We start from the raw sequence: 17,411 nt of genomic DNA, 5'->3' as shown, positions 1-17,411 counted from the left end.
TCTGCCCAGTTTGTCAACCTTGAGGAGTATACTCACAATGATTTATTGTGACCATTCATTTTATTTAATGTAAGGTTTGAGTTAATTTTCTTTTTTTTCCTTTTTTCCCCTGAAAACTACATTGTACATTTCTTAACCTATACAATTTGTTTGCCAGGTTTTGTAAAGATCTTTATTGCAAATCGACAAAATTTATGTAAATAGTAAATAAAAACCCAAATCAGAAATAGATGTTCCAATTAGGGGTGACCCCGAATAGTCGAAGATTCGATGCTTCGATTGGAGGAGCCTGATTCGACTACCGATCTCACGGTCGAATCTTCGCAGAGGTGTTATGAAACGAGGATCATGCCACTTTGGCTATATGAGGGCGCTCAATGTCTGATTTCACATAGAACTACCGGTTTTCTGTCAATACGTTAATATTCAGCCTATTATGATAATGCTGTATATAAAAATGTGCAAAGAAATAAGCTTTTAATAAATATTTTTTAATGTGCTTGAATAAATCCAAACACCCCGCGTCCGCGTGACAGATTTAAGTTTCACTTTCAATCCGTAACCGACAGAGGAGCGTCTTGGCGGCAAGGATTTAAATCTTTAAAATAACAATGTCTGGGATAAGAAAATATAAAGTGTGGATGTACACCGTCAGAAAGGATATTCTCCAAGGCTGGATTTAGCATCAGGAAAACCATGATCGCACTTCTGCCGGCCAACGCTAACAAGTTTCACGTTAGAATGTATTTTATCCGCGCGCACAATTTGAAAAGACTCCAACGGACACAGACAGAGTGAAAGACTGGATTTGTTCTCTCGATCAGGTAGGCTATACGGGTACAAGTGACTTCAAAACGTTTCAGCCGGTTCTAATTTGATTTTTGGATGCTGTGAGTGTGAACATTTTTAGCTAAAAAGACTGCCACTCCAGTTTAGCATTTTGTTTCTGCAGTTACAAAGACAAAGTTGAAAATTCTGGCTACTATCGTTATTTTAATAGTTTCTTTATTTTTATTTTATTTATTGATCTGTCAGCGTTATCTAATCTAACTATTTGTGGCTTTGTGTTTTGAATATATACAGTATTCCTCTGCACTTTAGGCATTTTATACATTTGCTCATCTTGTGACTTGATTCTGATTTATTTCGTTTTGTACTTTTATTAATTAGAAAGGTAGGCTATATTCTGTTCTAATTTAATTTAGTAAATTAATTGTTTATTTTTTCGGTTTATCGATGTTGTGGTGTATAGAGCCTGCTCGCACAGGTAATTTAGCCGATTTAATTTGATTTGTATGTGAAATGCAAATCCTGTCTGTGGCCTTTCTGGAGTTATTTATGTTATTTCTTAGTTTTATTGATCCAAAATGTTTTTATACATTTTCTTCTATATCTTTGTGTGATTTTCTGTACATCGCGGCTTTGAAATGTTAAAGCCATAAAGCCTTTGAAATGTTAAAGCCCCAGCCATAAGTATTTTACATAAAGGGAGTATGATTTTGGCAGCACTTTATTTGAACTAATCATGTCATTTATTTATTGTTAATTCTTTGTGCCGCTTTTTGTCATTCAACGTCTTCTCCAAGTCTTCTATTTCGTCTTGTGCCTGGGCCCATTTCTCAAAATTGTCACCATACAAATTAAAGCAAAAATCATCCATTTAGCCTACCTAAATAAACGTTTTCATATGTGTCTCTCACTCTGCTTGCCAGTGTATCTGTGTTACTATGGTTACCAATGTTTATAGTAGCGGATTAATTTTGAACTGTAATCAAACTGACTGGAACTACCTGTGCATTAAACGGTTTTACTGCACACCTTCCAGCCAATCAGAATCGAGTATTTAAACAGCCCATGGTATAATAATAATAGGTATTTTACATAAGGGAGTATGATTTTGGCAGCACTGCTGTTGTTTTCATAAAGAAAATGTGCAGGCAGTAAAGTCAAATGACAAATTTCATCTGCATCCCTTTAGTAATGATGTTCATGTTTAGATGTAGGCAACCCTTACGAAACTAAACCATTGTTTTACTACAAAAAACACTGTTTTATAATACTGTAGTAAACACACAATATAAGCGAAAAATCACAGCTAGACAGTCCAAGTTGTAAATCATACGAGTTTGGTCAAATACATGATCAAAGACAAATAACAAATAAATACATGATCACAGATCAACACACAAATTGCTATCATGTAATTTCTTACGCCGTCTGATGCCTGTCTGTTTCCGCAGCTGGCGGCACGAATTGACGTCGTGCACGTGCACGCGAGGGCGGTCAGATTCTGGCAGGGAGTCGGAATTCGGCACAACATAGGAAATTTGATGAGATGTTTTCGGATAGGGCATTTATTGGAGGAATAAAATATACATTTTTAAAAAGGAAAAAAAAATGTGTTTATTAAATTACCTGATTGGAAAGGCTAAACTGGCAGTGTGGAAAACACGGAAAAACAATATACAATTGGCAACTATAGATCCTGAAGAATTGTGCAAGTGGCTTGTAGCAGGGAGGCTTAAGATTGAATTTGCATATTATAGGTTGACAAATAATTTATTTGTTTTTTGTGATATATGGTGTGTTGATGAATGTCACGGTGGGGTGTGGGTTGAAGAAGACTAGAGAGTCAAAGAGCTCCAATATAAACTTTTACTCACAATGTCACACAAATAAACGACATGAATGGACAAAGACTGACTGAACTCCAGTAACTAAATACTAACACTGATGAACTGAAAACAGGTGATGATAATTAACTGAACACAGGTGGAAGAAGGTAAACCAATTAAGGATAATGAGAACAGGTGCAAACACGACAGAACAGAATGTGACAATGAAGTGTTATGTATGTTACATGAGGATCAGGTTTTAAAGGAGGTTTTATAATAAGAAGAATACAAATGTATGTATAGTAGTGGTTATATTGTTCATAATTGTGAAGTAAAAATGTATAAATAAAGGTATTGTTAAATCTCAAACCTCTCTCTTATTTTTATTTTTTATTATTCATTTCAAATTTGCAGAGCTGTTTGCTCAACCATTCCTCTTAATACATCAAAGATCTGGGGTCTCATTTATAAAACTGTGCGTAGGAACCTTACTAAAAGTGTACGTGCGCCTGAAAGCCAAAAATGGCGTACGCAAAAAAATATTCAGACTTATAAAACCGTTCGTACGCCAGAACCTGCGCAGAATTCACTTTATAAACCCCAGTCAGCGGAAGATTGTGCGCACATGCGTCTCCACCCCGAAATAACCATATATGGAGCTTACAACGCCTAGTTTTACTATGCAGATCCTCATCTGCATATCATTTGCATATGATTATTCATCCACGTGATAACGTTTAACGGTATTACATTAATAAAAATCAAGTAGTTGTCTATCCTTGCCTTGTTTTTGAATACATAAATCAAACAGTGTAAAATACATTTCAGAGAAAGTTTTTTCTCAATCTTTTCCACTGGCCAAATTGTATTTTTAATTGATTTATATTTTTAATGGAAACAGATAGGCCTTGGGCATTATTTGCACAAAACTATTTTCTCAGACAATCTGGTATTATCATGATAAGCAATTATCTCTGTGGTTAAAACATTAAAGCACAGCATAAAGCACGCCACAGGAAAAGTGTTCAAAACCATCGCATCCACAACAAATATTTGATTGAATATAAAAAATGTTGTAACTTCTCAGTAATGATTTCATGTTTAAGTGTTTAACTCCATTAATTTGAATGGCATATTTAATCTAAATGTTTATATCAGAAGTAAAACATAGTTTAAATCATTATTTTATTTATTTAAACTGCGTCAGTTCCACTAAACGGCTCAACGCGCTCGCTGGCGCGGACATTTAAGAAGGGATGGATATTTGCTTCAAGTGACAGGCTTGGTGAGTGAAAGTATATTTGTATTATCTTATCCAACACATTTTAGATTTGCGTCGGGCGCCCGAGACCCGCCCACAAAGTTACAGCGTTTCAGATCGTTAAAATAGGGCCCAATAACTTATTACAATTACTAATTACATAACACAATAGTTTTCATGGATTTAAATGTTTGTATCAGCCTACCTCCTTTTACTTGACTCAGTGGCACTCCTTGGTTTCCACAGTTTGTGTGAAGTCTGGCTTGTATTCAGTTGTGGCCACTCGCAGTAACTCTTTCACGTGTGTGTCAGTCAGGACAGAGCGATGCTTTGATTTCACTTGTTTCAGTGTTGAAAAAAAGTGATTCACACATGTAAGTTGACCCAGACATCGACAATAGTTTGACTGCAGCCTGTTTGACATTGGGATATAGTAACCACTATTCACAGAAATAAATTACATTTTAAAATATATTCAAATAGAAAACAGTTATTTTAAATTGTAAAAATATTTCACAATATTATTGTTTTTGCTGTATTTTGGATCAAATAAATGAAGCCTTGGAATGAATTAAATCATGAATTACATTCTGCATGATAAAATATAAAGATATCACGGTGATCTTCTGTCAAATTGTTTTAGTTACTAGTAAAACCATGTTTTACTACATTTTATACATGTGAGGACAAGCGGAGAGTACAGAATACTATAGATTAAAAAATTTGCTAGATGGCGAATATGTGCATATTAACAGCCTTGAATTAACCATAATTAAATATTACCGTATATACCCGACTATAAGACGACCCTGAATATAAGACGACCCCCCCATTTTCCAGACTTATTTTTGGGCGCACCTCTCTCTCTCTCTCACTCTCTCTCTCGCTCTGCGTCTCGCGCACACCTCTCTCTCTCTCTCTCTCTCTCTCTCTCTCTCGCTCTGCATCTCGCGCGCGCACCTCTCTCTCTCTCTCGCTCGCTCTGCTTCTCGCGCGCACCTCTCTCTCTCTCTCGCTCGCTCTGCGTCTCGCATGGCAGAGAGGAGCAGCGTTTTAATTCAGTTAAACACAGATATTATGTTGCTTCTCTAATTTTACATGCAAGTATAGCCGAAATCATTTGTCTTAATGGGTCGCGTTTCAGTCACTATTTCATATTAATTCCGTTGTTCCTTCTCCCTTTCCCCCCGCGATTTTGTCTATATCGCGAATATAAGACGACCCCCCATTTTTCAGCCTATTTTTAGGACAAAAAACCTCGTCTTATATTCGGGTATATACGGGTATTAATTTAATAAATTACGTGTATCAGCAATCATAAATCAAATAAGAAATGTCTTAGAAATATATGTTACCTAACCTAGGTGAGGAGGATCACTCTTCGCTTTGTGTAAGTTCCAGTACGAAACAGCGCGGGGACGCACCTGTTATGATTTTCCGATGGTAAAAACAAATTATATGTTGTTGTATTACTTATCAATATATAGTTTTTGGCAGCGAATGCCTGTCGGCATCACATTACATTTTCGTCAACAGTTTACAAACTGTTAACCATTTACTCTACTTTACAGATTTTGAAACTCAACGCAACAGTTTCAAGCATCAGCAGCACAAGCTCCATGGTGACTGCCCATGGCACAGAGAGCGAGGAGAAGACCTGCAGAATTGGAGATGTGACGGGGACCATTCCCCTGTTCCTATGGGACACTCATATAGATCAGGTGCTGACTGGTAGAACTTATGAGTTCACAAATCTCTCCACAAGATTGTTTAATGGTCAAATTAATTTAACCACCACAAGAAACACAAAAATCAAGCAACAGACCAACACAGTAACATTAGCCACCACATCATCAAACACAGACTAACACTGTTACACAGGAAATAGAGGGCAGCACAATTTCTATTAAGAAAGTCACAGTTAAGAAATTGTGCCCCAAGTGTCACAGCACGCAGACAGATTTCAGCACAAAGGAAAAATTCCCCAGGTGCACCACCTGTAAAATTTTGAGGAGGCAGGAGAGCTACATTACTAAATGTAACGGAACTCTCATTTTGAAAATAGACGTGGAAGAAATCTCACTGTCAATCACAAATTCTGTCTCAAGTAAATTCTTAAAAACTGAGGCAGACATAACATTTCTAGACGCCCAGGATATCGAAGAGTTCCTACTCACCTGTGGGCCTGTCACTGTGACATACACAGATAACAACCATGTCACACAAATTACAAAATTTACCCCAGTTGAAACACAAGAAAGTGACAGTGAACTTTGCACAATCACAGAAGCGGTGTCACTGACTCAAACAAAAGAACAAAAAATCCCTGGTGAGAAGAGACCCGCTTCACCTGCACAAGAACTAAAACAAACACAACCTAACACAAATTCAGAGTAAACATTTAGACATTTACATTTAGACATGGTGGGTTTTTCTTTTCTTTAGAAGAATTTTACTACTTTCATTTATATTATTTTACATCCTGAAAAATACATATGTATACATTTTTTTCTTTAAATTTATTAACTATTTAATTTACATTTACTAATTTAATTTACTAGAATTGTTAAACTTTTTTGACTTATACTACTACAGTTATTGTAACTTTTGTTTTGTTTTTGTAATTTTGCTGTATATATGTGACGGGTCACTCCATCCTACTGTTGCTGCTACACATCACCACGGACAACCACTGGGCTCAGGTTTCTTTATTGCTGGAACACAGTATGACAGTGTGGAATCGTGGGTTCAGCAAATAGATCTCGGGACAACAATCCCTTATCTCTTTATCTCAGTGTGGGTAAATGCTATAGGCTACAAATACAGGAATGTATTTGTGTTAGTTACAAATGTATGTGATACTACTAATGTGAAATAAATCAAATTAGATATCAAGCATATTCACAACAAAAATGCATAACTGGTATGTCTTTGAAACAAAATAAAACTGTGTGTGATCGTATAGTGGTTTTCGAATATCTAGGCTGAATTATAATCTCTACATACAACATACAGTACAATAATGAAACTATTTGATCCATTTTACATTATATTGAAATAACAAAATAAGGAACATTATCATTGCAAACGCAACACTCGAGCACATGTGTGGCTAATCTCAAGACTACCGCGCTGGTCTGCAAGATAGCTAAATTCGACTTGCACACAACAAATAACATGACGATGAAACCATTTACACAACATAAGATTATTACCTGGAACACAGTATGACAGTGTTGAATCGTGGGTTCAGCAAATAGATCTCGGGACAACAATCTAAATAGCATGTAAAGCAAGTGACAATTAGCACGCTAGTTCACATGAAAATATGCTTGGTTGCAAATCTCTAAAACATGGCTTTACAAGACACATAAATCATCAACTAAACTCAAAATAGTTAACTGAAATCATGATAAGTACATTGTGTGACAAAATACGAGACATATGTACTTAGAATTATAAGAAAACATCGATTGTCCCAGACCTCCCAAATTGCGTGACTTACCCCTTATCTCTTTATCTCCAGTGTGGGTAAATGCAACGCAAATCCCACAGTCACACTGAATCAAACTGCCCCTAGATGGCGTAGTTGCATCACTTTTAATATAATTTAACTAGCAACTCTTTTTACTCCGTTACATATATACACTGTCAATGTACAAACTTTTGTTCACTCATTAATTCTTACACTTTAACACTTCATATTTACTACACTTTTTTTTGCTTTAACACTTTGCTTTTACATTTATTAAAACATCATAATTCAAATGTTCTTTAATGATCTAATTAATGTGTTCAAAATTAATCTTGTTCTGAAGAAAAATGAAATGTTCAACAGCAATGTTCCATGTCACTACTTTCTTTAAACTTCAGAAACATCTTGTGCAGACACAATTTTTTAACTTTCAACTGTTTACTACATTTTCTAAATAAATATAAATCTCACACTTTTAAAATAAAGCAAATATTTTAATAACTATTTTGCATTACAGTTAAAATTTGTATGTCCAATATATACAATTAATACAATTAAAATATCCCAAAATCACAAGACCAGTGTTATATATTTTGTTAAATTGGTTACTTACAATATCCCAAATGTTTCCAACCAGGGCCGGATTCAGCCAGCCCCACTAGGGGGTGCAGGTAGAATATCAGGGGGGGCAAGTCATTTTTGGGGTGTCAAATCCCCCCAAAACCCTAAAATGCATGGAAATCTATACTAACTATACTATCATCATATCAGTTCATCTATTCATACATCTATCTTAGGGCTAGGCGATAAAACGATATCTATCGCGAAATAACATTTTCTCGATAGAAATATGAGACTATTGCATAGAACTCATTTGTCCAATTTTTTTTTTAAATAGACATAAGAATAGCCAATCAGAATTTAGTAGCGCTGTGCCGAACCAATCATTGTGGGAACAGAGCCATGTTCCCAGACTTCCCACACACACACACACACACACACACACACACACACACACACACACACACACACACACACCTGATTCTGGTCTGATTCTAAACAAAATAATTAACATCTGGCTTGACACTGCTAATAGCTTAGCATTTCATTTAGTTTATGTTGTCTTTGAAAGCTGCTCTAATTTGCACCAAGGATTTAAACAAAAATGTATCTATATTCTGTTTGATTTTTTGTTTAAAAAAAACAATTATTCTGATAATTTGTTGTTAGTTCCTAGCTAATTCATTTCATATTGACAATATTATCTTTTGAAACTTGAAAACCTTCACTTTTTGTTTAGTTTGTAATATGTGTAACTTTTTTTTTAGTTATCTGAAAAAGTTGTGCTGTGAAGTGTCGACCACACTTTGTCGCACCTTCTCAACAATCTCTCAGCACTCAGAATAAAGCTTTGAAAGTTGTCATGTTCCTTCAGTACGTCTGTCATGTTTAATCTATGACAGGAAAGAAATATTTCAATCCAAACAAGCTGCTGATGATTTCACATCTCACTTATGAGCAACGGAACATTTAAATTTGACAAATATAGTGATTTGATTTATATTGTGATATATATCGATATGGCCAGAAATGAAAAAATATATTGTGAAATGAAAAAATCCTATATCGCCCAGCTCTAATCTATCAGCTCCTTTGATCCATTTGATTTGTCTTGTAGGTTTTATGTTGGATGGCCTTCCTGACACTACCCTCTGCATTTACCCGGGCTTGGGACCGGCACAAATAGGACACTGGCTTGTGCCCTGTTGAGGCTGCATTTATCTTTTTTTTTTTTTATCTGTCTGTCTGTCTGTCTGTCTGTCTGTCCTTTCGTTTTTTATTTCAATCTTTTTTATTTCTTTTTTTTTTTTTTTTTTTTTTCATTTCTTTAGCTCTGTACACAGCATGGCTTATATCAGTCATTATAGCATCAGTCGTCTGCTTTTCTGTGCAAAAGTCCTAACAAATGCGTCCATATCTAGACCTGTTGTTATGGCCTTCTCGTGAGCCAGAATAACTAAATTTCTTTTTCTCTCATGCAGCATAGTGCGGCGGAAGGGGGTAAGAACACGAGACAAAGTGGAGAAAGAGCTCTCGCATGATGCAGATGATATTACAATCACAAGTGAGGTCACATACATGCGATGGAGCTGAGGAAAGGCATTCTTATACCCGTGTAGATATGTGCAAATGGTGGAGAGGTCTACAAACTCTACGTTCTCATCATCATTAGTATTTTTGCGACAAGAATCTCATTGGAAAGTTTGTCACTGTCACTTTTTGCCATTTTTTTGCAGAGGACTTAACATGGCAACACCCAGAAAAGAGGGAGATTGTGGTTGAAGGCAATTAACTGCTTTCATGAGATCCAGATTGCTTTTGGAGAATCTTGTCTCCATCTCTACAATGGCGATGTCCAAATTGTTGAGAAGAGCTCTCTTCAGAGCCTGGCTAGGAGTCATGGAGTCTTCTGCATGGCCTACAGTGGACGTAACACCGCTACCTACGAGCAGTGAGCTCATTGTGCTTTTTCTTTTAGCAGCTGGTGCAGGCATGCTGGTTAATGTCTCACTCTCCTCATCTCTTCAGAGCATTTTGGGCTCCCACTTTCAACTATTGAGGAGCTACAATGTTTGGAGGAGACATTAAAGAATCCAGAGGAAGAAGACTTTGGTGAGTTAAATTATGCATTAATCAGATCATTCCTAAAAGTCAGTCCCCACTCTCACTCATGCTATATTCTTTAAATAACTAACGAGTTACATGTCTTTGTTTCAGACTGTTCTCCTTGGAATGGTCGGAGGCATGACTCTTAAAGACACTGTGGGGCGGGTCCTGAAAAGAGCAATGAACACTTTGCTGGTGAGACTCATTAAAAGTGTGGTTCTGGGTGAGTGTCAGTGCTGGATAACTGCACTGTGGTGACATCCCAGGGCTCTACAGTGCGACCTATTTATTTTTTTTACTGGGTGTGACAGTGACAAAGTATTTAGGAGCACCAGTGCGACTGACCTGATCAGGGTCTATGGGTGCACCCTCCATTGAAACTAGGGCTGTAACGATTCCTGTAACGAAGTCGAGTACTCGATTTAAAAAAATCCTCAATTCCAATTTACCCGTGTTGAGTAACCGGCAAAATACCGGAAGTGGCACATTCCACAGACGAGAATCCATGAACCACATTATTACACCGTTTTCTAAGGCTACGCGATCTATTTAAAATCATTTACAATCAAAATATAGCATAGTGCTATCATGAAATCACAAAGGCTGTGATTTAGTTAAGAATGCTCTGGCAAGTCATTTTATGAAATATCGCCTAATAATGGGTAGGTTAATTTGTCATTGATCAGAAGGTGCTCCTAAATTTTTGACTGTGCTCCTAAACTTTTTAAATTAAAAAGAAATGTAGGCTAAGTGTAGAGCCCTGCATCCAAATTAAGTTTTGGTGGTTGCTGAGTAACATCACGTGGTCATGCTGCCCTCTTCTATCTTGTGTTTTTCTCAGATGCAGTCCGCCGCAATGCCCTGACCAAAGAATCTACAGAAGAGGAAATGGAGCTCCTCATCACCAGGTGGCTGGAGTTTGCCTCTGATAGGGATGGTGGCTAAAGCCAGAGGGTGAACAGGCAGACAACGTAGACAACTCAAAAACGCGGTGGGCCAGAATTAAATGTTTCAAAGTTAAAAATGTTGATATTGGAAAATGTTTTTTGAGCTCCTTGATTCTACATTAATGCTGTGATATTTATTCTATTCTATTATTTTCAATTCAAATCTGTTATTAATAAGTGTGTGTGCGTAGACAACTCAAACGCAGTGGGCCAGAATGAAATGTTTCAAAGTTAAAAATGTTGATATTGGAAAGTGGTATTTGAACTCCTTGATTCTACATTAATGCTGTGATATTATTTCTATTCTATTCTAATCTGTTATTAAAAAGTTATCCTATTTTTGTAGTGTGGTCCAATAAAAAATGCATTAAACATGAAACCTGTCTTCCTTGTGCTGTTTTACGTTCTGTTTATCTTGCATAAATAACGGCTGCTAAGCAATTTTAGTATTAACCTGACATGAATCAATAAAGTTAAAATAAGCCTAAATAAGGAACGGGATTGGAGGCGAGCTTACGTGCTCTCACTCGGGGTTCCGCAATCGGGCCGCGTTAAAACCGAGCCCTCGGCCGAGTGGCTTCCCAGCTAACACAAATACGTGACTGTTACGTAACTGCAACGTAATCTGGTGACCAAACTTTCGTCGTGGCGACGTAACTGGCAACCGGAAAAGTGAAATTCCTGGATTCGTTGTCACGACGTAACTTTGTAACGTTGTAAGTAACGGCGACGTCATGGCAACGTTGTGGATCGACAGTCGTGTGTTGGTAACCAGTTGGTCATTTTAGTTTTTAATAATATGGGCGGACATGCAGTGGTCTAATTTAACTTGTCCTCATTGGCCCAAAACTATTTTAGAGACTTTTTCAACAACATATGAACAATACAGACTCAAAATTGGTTAGTTCAGTTCATTTACTATAGAACAAAGCACAAACAGCAAAAACAGTATGCAAACAGGTTATACATTTAAATGAACAAGGTTTTCCCCAAAAGCTTGAACATCTAACTACTCCTACACATCTTCATTTCGGTGGCCCTAATAACAAAGCAAGAATAAGAAAAGAAAAATGCAAGAAAAAAAGAACAGTTGAGTGTTTTCCCATTTAACATTTAAATACACAAAGCAATTAGCACTGAAAGATAGAATCTGTTTAAGAAGACAGTTTTGTTTAAAAATCGCTCATATATTTTTCTAAACATTTTCACAAAGTTATGTTGTGGCAAGTGCATTATTTCCTTTTAAAATAATTTGATAACTTCATGACATGTATCACTATATTCTATAAAACCTATAGTTTGAAATCATTTTTTTGTACATTTAATATTACATATTATTTTGTTTTGGTTCTTCTTAAGTCATGATTACAATATCCATTTTTTAAAGGAGAAGTTCACTTTTAAAATGAAAATTCTGTCATCACATACTCACCATCATGTTGTTTCAAACCTGTATGAATTTCATTCTTCTGCTGAACAGAAAAGAAGATATTTAGAAGATTATCAGTAACCAGACAGTTTTTGGGTCCCATTGACTTCCATAGTATATTTTTTTCCTACTATGGAAGTCAATGGGACCCAAAAACTGTCTGGTTACTGATAATCTTCTAAATATCTTCTTTTCTGTTCAGCAGAAGAAAGAAATTCATACAGGTTTGAAACAACATGAGGGTGAGTATATGATGACAGAATTTTCATTTTAAAAGTGAACTTCTCCTTTAACTAGGAAACTATAGGCCTATTTATGATTATTCCTGAAGGCAGAATTAAACCCCCAAATTGTCAGGTGATGGTGCAACTGTCCAAACAAATGAACAGACTAAGAAAACAATTTAAAATGGTGTCTTAATAATAAAAAAATAAAAACTATGCCATCATTTTAGGTTTGAAGCCTTTCATATAATTGTTTTTTATAAATATCAGTAGTTTTAAAGCTGTTGAGATAATTGAGAAACTTTTGTCCAGCAATTTGTATATTCTCAAATGTTATGAATTTACAAGGTAATAACAGTAAACATGATAATGCATCATCCAGAGGAGCCTAACTGATCTCTTTGGCAGAGTGAAAAAGTTTGTAGAGCCCTGATAAAATACTGATAAAAACTGCTAATTTCAAGTATGGGTAGGTTGGTGGTACAATACATAATATTTTTGTTGTACCACCTGACATGAAAACTTAAATTAGTTTAAACACTTTAAAATATCATTTAACATCTGAAAATTGTTTAAACACATTGTCTTCGTGAGTGTTGATGTCATTAGAAGTCTTCCCAAGTGAGGCTGGAGCCTGGATCCGACCTGGAGCTGCTGTAATCTCTAGTAAAATATGCTGAGCATCCTGAGATCGAAACAAGGAGACAACAGGAGAAAGATTAGCATTGCTGCTATTCATATTATTTCAGGCAAAAGATGGTCATGTGCACTTTTTACTATTTCATCACATAGTGCAAGATTATGAGATGTGTTCATTGAATGCTTGGCTAAAGAGATGTGTCTTTAATCTAGATTTAAATTAGGATAGTGTTTCTGGGCTCCAAACATTATCAGGAAGGTTATTCTAGAGTTATTCCCTTACATTCTATTAATAGGAAATCATCTGATATTAATGAGAAGACATGGCCTAACGAGTCAGCATTTCAATATTTGAATACTATATATTCTTACAATGTAAACGTCCTAAACATTTCTGAGTATTATCAATGTTGAAAACAGTTGTGCTGATTAATTTTTTTTGTGTAAACCAATGTAAGTTTAATCCATTTTCTTTTTTCTCTCTCCAGGATTCATTTTTAAATAGACCCATCATATATAAACAGTAGTTTACACTACTGTTCAAATGTTTGGGTTCAATAGAGTTAAAAAAAAAAAAATCATATTTTATTCAGCAAGGATGCATTAAATTGACCAGAAGAGAGAGTAAAGATTTCTGTTTCAAATAAATGCTTTTTTTTTTTTCATTCATCAAATAATCCTGAAAAACACAATGAAGATGAAGCTGCACAGCTGTTTTTAACACTGATAATAATCATAAATGTTTCATCTATGGTTTTAGTTTTACTTATTCACTTATTCATATTGCTCATACAGTGTCATTTAAGTTTGGATGTCAAAACTTTCTTAAAATAAATTAAATAAGTAAATGTAAATATGAGAATTAAAAAAAAAAAAGAAAATAACAGATGCATGGTGATATACAGTAAGTTATGTGACAAAATATTGTGAGAAAATGGATATGAAGTTATTTAATGAGCTTCCTCACTTCACCTGTTTCCAACTTCTCTGGCAGCAGCTTTCTTCAGAAATGTTGAAGTCGTGGAGCTTCCCTCTGTTGTAGAAGGATTATTTTGTTGCTGCTGAAATCACAGAACTATTCTGATCAATTTGTGTTTACCATTGAGCTAGTTTCAGCCAATTTTCACACTCCATGTTGTGACGTCATCGAGTACGTTTATGTTAAATAAATTAGCTCACTTCCAAACTAACTTATTTTTTACAAAACTATCAAAACCTCTCATCTACCCATAAGATGTGATTAAAAGCCTAAACTTTCATATCAAAAGCTCAAGCTATGAAGTTAGCATAACGTTACCTCTTCTGAAAACGGTTGAGATGCTAACGGACTTTTTCGAAGACACTAAACCATTTCTATAACGTAAATATTCAACAGAAACATGTCAATTACAAGTAAGAGAAGTGTCAAGAACAGTTGTGTGTATTATTTGTGTGATTTTAGAGACTAAACTCACCTGAAAGCAGTGAAAACAACAGCGAGAGACGGAGATCTGCTGCTTTGTCAGTTGCAGTCAGTGGGGCGGTCTGTCGGTTTCCATGACAACTCATCTGTTTGAGAGCGACTCGAAGGTTCACGCGCACGCGCCCGCGCCCATTAAAACTACAAAGCCACGCAACATTTATAAACATCTAGAATTATAACCTTAAGGTAATAAACCTTATAAGTAATACTTTAATAAAATGAACGTCTTTCAAACGTATGGAATACTAAACAAACAATTGAAACAAATAAAATATTTCATAGAAATGCAGTCTGATAAGATGGTAATGAAATTACGGGCCCGTGACGTTGCAGTTCCGTTGCCAGTAAGTCATAAAATTACCAAGTTATTACGAATAGAGTACGTATCTGGAACGTTGTTGGTTATCTTATAACCTTAGAAGGACGTACTAACGACGTTGTGAGTTGGTAATATGATGGTAATGAAATTCCGGTCCCGTGACGTTGCAGTTACGTTGCCAGTAAGTCGTGAAATTACCAAGTTATTACGAATAGAGTACGTATCTGGAACGTTGTTGGTTATGTTATAACCTTAGGAGGACGTACTGACGACGTTGTGGGTTGGTAATATGATGGTAATGAAATTCCGAGCATACGACGTTGTAGTTACGTTGTCAGTTAGTAAAGTCATGACGTGACCAAAAAGTACGAATACATTACGTAACTGTTACGTCGTGTGTTAGCTGGGTTTAGCCTTAATCGGGCCGCGTTCAAACCGAGCGCTCGCAGAGCAATCGGACCTAGATTCATGCCGAGGATCGGCCGAGTGTTTTAGCCTTAATCGGGCCGCTTTCGGCCCGCACAATTTTTGCTAGCTGGGTTTTTCGTCCCTCACCTGCCATTTCCATGACAACACTTGCAAAATCCAGTCACCCATGCGTTTGCTTTTATCATCAGACCTGACACCTTGCAACTCAGACAAAAGAATAATTAAGCTAAAATATAAATGCAAATAAACTATAGTAAACATATTATTTGAATTAATTGTAAAATTAAGTTCATGTTAAAAATGTTAGTGTTTTAATGTTAATGTTAAGATAATAACTTAATGCTACTTAGTAACTTCTATCACTAATTAAAGATGTAATGAAATCACGAGTCTGTTTTCAGCGTTAATTTAAACATCAAACACATGATACTTGATTCATAAATAAAAGCTACAATTTACATTCATGCATATTCAATAAGGTTGAATCCCAGGACAGAGCTCTAAAAGAATGCATCGACTTCAGAAAACGTGAAGAATGGAAAAGCACATTTCTGGGAAGAAAGTGGAAAATAACACAGGTAAGACAAATAAAATTATCCTAACTGTCCTATCCTATCCTAAATTATCAAACTGTTGGTCAGGCGAAGGTGACGGGTTTTATTCAAAAGAAGTTATTTTAGGAAAAATATTATTCCACTTATTGCACTTAAGACTGATATACGTACGGAAGAGGATTAGGGCCAGGCAATAATAAAAAAATAAAACCATCTCGACTCTCGAGATTAAAGTCATTATAATGCGAGATTAAACTCGTTAAATTTCGATAAAAAAAGTCGAAATACAATCTTGAGAATAAACTCATTAAATATTGAGAATAAAGTAGTTGTGTTTCGAGAAAAATAAAGTCGAAACACAACGACTTTATTCTCGAAATGTAATGAGTTTATTCTCAAGATTGTATTTCGACTTTTTTCTCGAAATTTAACGAGTTTTTTCTCGAAACACAACGACTTTATTCTCGATATTTAATGAGTTTATTCTCAAGATTGTATTTCGACTTTTTTTCTCGAAATTTAACGAGTTTAATCTTGCATTATAATGACTTTAATCTCGAGATGGTTTTATTTTTTTTTATTATTGCCTGGCCCTAATCCTCTTCCGTAGATAGCACATGCAGCTCAAATAACAAAAAAAAGTGTAGCTACACTGGGAGAAACAAGCAAGTGACGATCAAGTGCACCTAAGCGAGTGACGTCATTCCTTATGTTATGGTACGCAGCATGTATCCATGGCAACGCTCAGTAGTGACAGTTGACCGTCCTCCTCAGACGCAGCCTTGTGTTTTCTCTTTCTTCGGTCTAAAAGGTATTTTTAATTTTTAGATTAGTATAACGTTACATTAGTTACCGTAACCACTGTCCATCTTTAAATTATATGAAAATGTTACCTTTTAAAGCGTTTGCTGCAGTTGTCCGCCGTGTACCGCTGCTAACCGTTATGCTAACACTACGAAGCTAACGTTATCTGTTAAGATGAGATGAGACGACTTTATATTTCACATGGATATATTATATAGACATATAAAATCATAACACTACTGAATGTGTTCATTTTGTTGTTTTAGGTAGAAAGCCAAGGGGAATTCCCATCGGACTAACCCCACAGCTGACGACAGCTGCCAGCGCGTTTGAAGACACACACACACACACGGAAAGAGCACAACACCTTTACAATTGTTCAAATAAAATACATTTACTTTGTTCCTTACAACGTGTCTGTTTTCTTTGGTTAGCCAGAAGTAGAATAAAATAAAATTATATTCAGGGGACTAAACGCGAAAGTCCCCTAAACGTTCCGAATGGCCGCTGGTGGTCCTGTGAATGTCCTCTTGAACGTACGGAGGACGTCTTTGCGAACGTCCGCGGGACATCAAGCGGACTCCAC

General features: G+C 35.9%; 1 protein-coding gene and 1 long non-coding RNA gene across 11 annotated transcripts in view; one reads left to right on the top strand and one right to left on the bottom strand.

Moving 5' to 3' along the window:
- Window positions 1–8,708: 8,708 nt before the first annotated feature.
- Window positions 8,709–11,229, top strand: LOC311081599. Of its 2 annotated transcripts, XR_014605945.1 has the most exons (4): window positions 8,709–9,863; window positions 9,941–10,024; window positions 10,130–10,241; window positions 10,860–11,229. It is a non-coding gene; the product is annotated as an uncharacterized lncRNA (long non-coding RNA). The 2 variants fall into 2 exon arrangements; XR_014605946.1 differs by having other exon boundaries at window positions 8,709–10,024.
- A 638-nt stretch (window positions 11,230–11,867) lies between these two features.
- The window catches only part of LOC311081592 (cytolytic toxin-alpha-like), an 83,504-nt gene continuing 77,960 nt past the window's right edge, over window positions 11,868–17,411 (bottom strand). For 2 of the 9 annotated variants that reach the window (XM_084112138.1, XM_084112136.1), the window contains exon 8: window positions 16,585–17,411. This exon is cut by the window's right edge. The gene's annotated coding sequence lies outside the window, so the exon portion shown is untranslated. Of the gene's footprint in view, window positions 13,304–14,224; window positions 14,319–14,554; window positions 14,858–16,584 lie in introns of those variants that run through there. The other 7 variants (XR_014605941.1, XR_014605942.1, XR_014605938.1 and 4 more) reach the window with 7 other exon arrangements.

Source organism: Abramis brama, assembly GCF_963993115.1.
Source record: "Abramis brama genome assembly, chromosome: 4".
NCBI lineage: Eukaryota > Metazoa > Chordata > Actinopteri > Cypriniformes > Leuciscidae > Abramis > Abramis brama.
This window is presented reverse-complemented; position numbering and strand designations above follow the sequence as displayed.